This window comes from Eretmochelys imbricata, chromosome 10 (genome assembly GCF_965152235.1).
Source record: "Eretmochelys imbricata isolate rEreImb1 chromosome 10, rEreImb1.hap1, whole genome shotgun sequence".
Lineage (NCBI taxonomy): Eukaryota > Metazoa > Chordata > Testudines > Cheloniidae > Eretmochelys > Eretmochelys imbricata.
Window position 1 is genome coordinate 21,897,502 of NC_135581.1, and position 6,000 is coordinate 21,903,501.

Below are 6,000 nucleotides of genomic sequence, written 5' to 3' on the forward strand. Positions count from 1 at the left end.
TCAGCACTGAATTTTGTTTTGGTTACAAAATATTAGGAGTGCAGCTCTGAGTCCTTGATATAAGTTGGCTCTAATGAGCAGACTAGCCATCTTCATTTCAGTTTTGATCTGCATTTTACAAGCTTCTCTGCAATAAATTTATAAGGTAAAAAATGTGCTCAGCAATGTTGTCTTGGAAACCGAGAGCAAATGTTCAGCAGTTTAGCCAGCCAATCCTCAACCAAGAGCTTTCTTCTTTCGTTGTACTGATCTTACAGTAACCAGGGCTACTGCGCTGCTATGGTGATTTGTTATTGTCTAAACAGAAAATGGTGCTGCAATGTATCAAAATAGGCAGTATATTTTAATGTTAATTTTACTGTGAGTCAAACATGGCAAAAGGTACCCCTTCAACACCCAGCACGACTAATTTAGCAGCTTTTTTATTATCTAAAATTGTGTTTAAAAGGACACTGGTATTTAGGTTGCAAATTTGACCTATATTCATTTGGCAATGGTCCCATCTGTAAGAGTTTCCCATCTGGATTTGCAAGTTTAAGTTTCCCTTTTAGGGTCCTCTCACTGAATGTCATCATTTTGCTCAGCCTTTGAAGCATACCACCTACTATCCTTCTAGTCAAGGAGAAATAGACCCCTCCCTAACTCATTCCTGCTGCTCTTTACATTGCAAGTGGGACTGTTACCCAACAATGCAACCTCTTCTCCCAGAACTAAATATACACAAGTGAGGAATGAGAATTTGAAACAGGGAATTAGGTGGAAGTGTGGTGTCTGGAGGTGGGAAGCAGGGGCGGTAGGGAGAGGGAAGAGATCTGCAACTGGTCCTTGCTTGAAAATTTTTTTTTTAAAAGATGTTTTTTGTTGTCACTCACTATAAACAAATAGGTCTCTGAAAAAGTATAGTAATAAGCCACGGTATCTTCATAGTGCATGAATGGTTATGTTTAGCAAGGATTAGTTCCAAAACCAGTGAAGCAAGGTTTGGAAATCAAAAGTTAGTCTTTTTAGATGAGATCTCTACATGAAATCAAATTTTACGCCTCAGTCTTTAGAGTAAGATTTTCAAAAGCACTCGATGGGAGCAGAGTTCAGGCCAGTGCTGTAAGAGATTTTGAAAATCCTACCGTAACACCAAAAGCATCTCGTGTAAATGTTCTGTAAAACTAGTTTTAAAAAGGTACAGTTCCTCAAGGTCTAAAATTTTCCATCAATAACTACATTTTAATTACTTTTCTGCTTCCATAAGCCCCAATTCAGAAAAGCACTTAAGCACATATTTCAGTCCTGTAGAACTTGACTAGCAAGAATAAAAAGTGAATTTCATTTTGTATCTTTAATTGTATGATTCTGATTCATGCTTTCTTAGTGACATACTGATGCATCTTCCTGTCAAGGAACAGAAATCGTATCATATGTGTCTTTTGTAACATACATGGATTCAAATTTCAAATGCATGCTACAAGCTGTACTAATTATCTGCATACTGTATTTGCATATTGAAGAAATAGGCAAATGATGACTAAATTTGAAAATACTGTAATGTTTGTGCAAGCACTTTTGTGCATCAACCTTTGGCCCCAAAAAGCAAATTTTTTTAAATAAATTATTCTAATTTGTTTGTTCAGCTCTACTTTTCCCATTCAGTCCTTTTGCTTCTCCCACAGGGGACATGTATGTTCTGTCAGCTCTTTTCTACAGAATGTCCATTTAGATTAATAGAATATTACAAGGGTCTATAGTAACAGGATGCAGCAGCTGCACTGGCAGCCTGCTGTGTGTCACACCCTGGAACATCTTTTAGCACTGAATTAAGTAATATTTTACTGTTTCTCTAATACTACTTATATCTGATGACCTCTGCTTATGGTCTTCCTAAACTTTGTTATTCTTTCTTACATTTTTACTTTTGTGTGCCAGAATCCCAATTTTTCTGTTCAGTCCTGACCCAAGGCCTGTTTCCTTGTCCCATTGTCTCCCCTCACTAATGCTGCTTCTGCATTGCTGTGATCTCTAGAAAACTGTTTCACCGTGTAATGAAGGAGTGAAATGTTTAAAGTGGAATGGCAGCCACTGAGCTCAGTACTTAACTATAGAGGTTCCATTGGAAGGCCTTGAAAGGATCTTTTGTAAGGAATCATGGAGATGGTGTGCTGTCCCAAATTCTCCCTCTTCTATGTGCACGTTATTCCACTGTAAGCAGTATGATAAATCCATACATAAAGCAGCCAATTAGCCATCATAGAACAGTTTTTAGAAATGCAACAGTCAAACTGGCTGATCTTGCGAAGTACAAACTGCTTCCTACAAAGCATTGACAGACGGGGTTCAGCTCCTCACAGGATTAGCCTCAGTAGGGCTGTCTCCAGTATTTAACATTTTGAGGCATGGATCAAAAATGTATTATGCTTCATTTTCACTTAGTTCATAGTCCTGAGGCTAATCACAGTTGGGAAAATGACACGTAGAGAACACAGAACAGCAGGTTGGCAGTTCTTGCAAGCTGTACTTCTGATTTTTTCATTTTGAAAATAGACTGAAACCAAACTGACCTTAGATATAATGGAATTACAATCAACTGTATAACGTATTCAGAGCCCTAGAAATAATCAAACCTTCAAAGCATTCTTCTACATATAACAAAGTTCTGGGGATCTATTTCACATTTAATGCACTGCAGTAATATGATAGCGTGAAACCAGTTTTCAAAGTCAGCAGTAAGAATTATTCCTTTATAAATTTACATAAAAAAATATTTCACCACACTGACTAGGCTGGTATGTGGTGGTACAGCATAACAGCATTACTTTAGTTATACTGCCACCTTGTTCTCCAAAATCTAAGTTTGCTTTTTGTGTTTTAAATTAGTCTCTAGCTGTTTTTGTTGCCAAGATACACTTTGTTCATCTTTTTTTAGGGTAAGTGACGTAATGAGAGCTGCTTGCATTTGCAGAACTTGAAACAATACCTATGAGAGGTCTGACCTACTCCATTCATTTACTGAAATGAATACTAACTCAGTTTCTTTATAATATTTTAAGTGTCAATATCATTAACTATTTCACTGCTCATCAAAGCATGCAAGATAGAAGAGAGAGGATCACATTATGAACAATTTATTACACAATAGCTCATTTTGGCACAATGTGTGAATAGGTTTGGGGAAATGCCTACAGAGGCCAGTAGGGCATCTGAGCCAATGGGGAACCCATGCATAAGACCAAGCCCTGTAGGGTTTTATATAACAAAATTAGTAGCCTGAGTTTTAGAATCAAATTGGAAATAATGTATTATGTTCCAGGTGGCAAACACTGATAAATAAGCAAGTAACCATGTTCTGTACTAGCTGGAGTTTTCAAGTAGTCTTCAAGTTTAGCTCCATGTAAAGCTGTGATTGGAGACCCAGGGGAGCCAACTGAGATTACTCAATTAGGGTGAACTGCAAAGAATGGGGCAAACAATCCCCAAAGCTGGTGGATATTCCGATACTTAGATTTACCAAGCCAGCACAAAACAGCTCCTGTAATACCTCACTAGTTACCCAGAAGCCAACTACACAGTTCCCTTAAAGTAACCTACCCTTAGGCCTCCACCCAGACACCCAAGTCAAATATGATGAAGATTACTGAAAATCTTATTCCTCATATAAAAAAGTTCTACCAATCTCAAAGGATTGGACACATTACCTCCCAGGTTAATTAATATTTCAGATCTTACCCAAATACACGCTTACAGCCAATTCTTATTAACTAAAATAAAATTTATTTAAAAAGAAAGAGAGAGTATTGGCTAAAAGATCAGTATACATACAAACATGAGTACCATTCTTGAGATCAAATTCATAGCAGAGATGGTGAGCTTTGTAGTTCCAAAGAGTTCTTTCAGAAATAGTCCATAGGCTATAGTCCAATATTCATATTCAGGGTGATTCCAGATTAGGATTGGAGATCTCAATTTTGGTCTTAAACTTCCCCTGCATGAAGCATCAAAAGGATCAGCCCTTTTTTATAAGTTTCAGGCCTTCTTTGACAGCTTGGAGTCCTTTGGCGAACAATAGGCACTCGGGATTTTGAAGTAGATCTATTTCCTAAGCATCCCCAGTAATTAGCTATACAGATTAACATAAGGAAGTTGCCTGTTTTTCCACCATTCGCAGATGATCTGCTATACATTTCAAAGAGCGATGAATACAGTGATGTTACTATGTTTACAGTTCATCTAAATGTTAATATGTCCTTTAGATCTCTGAATCAATAGCTATAGTGCCAGACAAAAACTGTCTGTTTACATGGCTAACATCCTACAAGATATAAATACACACATACAAATAGTATCACCACCAATTCTCTAATAATACAGGTTTGCATTTCAAAGTTCTAGCCTATCTAGCATGGAATGGCCCTAATTACCATTCACATACTTTTCTAATATGTCTCTAAAGGTTGGCTCTGGGTCATTTATCCTTTCTGGCCATGCATAACATTTTGTATAAGATTTGTTGCAATTATATAACAGTTGTAGCAACAGTGGTTTGCATGGTCATATTTTAATCAGATAAAATCACAAAAGCATATGCTATTTGATTCAAGGTGAGTATAGTTCTTCTTTAAGTGCTGTCCCTGTGGGTGTTCCACTTTAGGTGCTCATGCACCCCGGCGCTCGTAATCTGAGATTTTTGGTGGCAGTCAGTGGTTGGGTTCCACATGTGCAGTCCCCGTCTGGTGCCGCTTCAGGCAGTTAACTGGTGCTGTGCAAGCAACCCCCGCCTCTGTTCCTTCTCTACTGCAGAGTCTGAACAATAAACTCTGTTGTAGAGGGGAGGAGGGAGAGTAGTGGAGCACCCACAGGGACACGCATCTCGAAGAACCTCAGTTACTGCACAAGGTGAGTAGTGCTTCTTCTTAAAGTGCTGTCCCTGTGGGTGCTCCACTTTAGGTGACTTCAGAGCAGTGCCCTCCGGTAGAAGGAGGGGACTTCAGAGTTGAAGTCATAAGAGCGTTCGCTGATGGAGATGAACATTCTGGGTGATTTATGAAATGGTCTCTTTCTGTCTATATAAAAAGCTAATGCCCTCCGTATGTCGAGAGTATGGAGTGTGGATTGTCTTCTGTCCTCATGGTGTTTTGGATAGAACATCGGTAGGTAAATGGGTTGGTTAAGATGGAAGACTGAGATGACTTTAGGTAAAAACTTGGGGTGCAGTCTCAGGGATACTTTATCTTTAAAGAAGATAGTATATGGGGCGGGCGGGGGGATCTTCCTTGAGAGCACTCAACTCTCCAACATGTCATCAGATGTAATGGCCACGAGAAACGCCATGGAAAGATGTAGTGAGCATGTGGCCATGGGTTCAAATGGGGAACCGGTGAGGCCCCAAAGGACTAGATTGAGGTTCCATGGTTTGGTAGAATCACGTAGGTCAGGGTAGACGTTAGTGAGGGCTTTGAGGAAACGCTTGGTGAATGGGTGCACAAAGACAGAAAGTTGATCTACTTTGTGGTGAAAAGCTGTGATAGTGGAGCAGTGTACTCTTATTGAACTCATGGAGAGGCCTCACCTTTTAAGTTTTAAGAGGTAGTTCAATATTAAGGATAAGGAGGCTGAAATGGATGCCAGCTGTTTTTGTTGGCACCAGGCATCAAATCGCCACCATGTGTGTAAGTATGTGTGGTGGGTCATTGCACTCCGACTGTTAAGTAATATGTTTTGAACATCTTCTGAGCAGGTCATCTCAGGCCCCTTGAGCCATGGAGGAATCATGCCCTGAGGTGGAGTCTGTGGATTGGGGTGTAGGACGCGACCTGCATCCTTTGACAGTAAATGCGGCAGGAGCAGGCGAGAGTGTGGTGGATGCACCACCATCCTGAGAAGGTAAGGCTACCAGGTTTGTCTGATGCACCATTGCCAGAGTCTCATGGCTTCCATGTACAGGGAGTTTGACTGTGCTCCCCCTTGTCTGTTTATATAAAACATAAAAGCTATGTTGTCCATAAGGATCTGAAT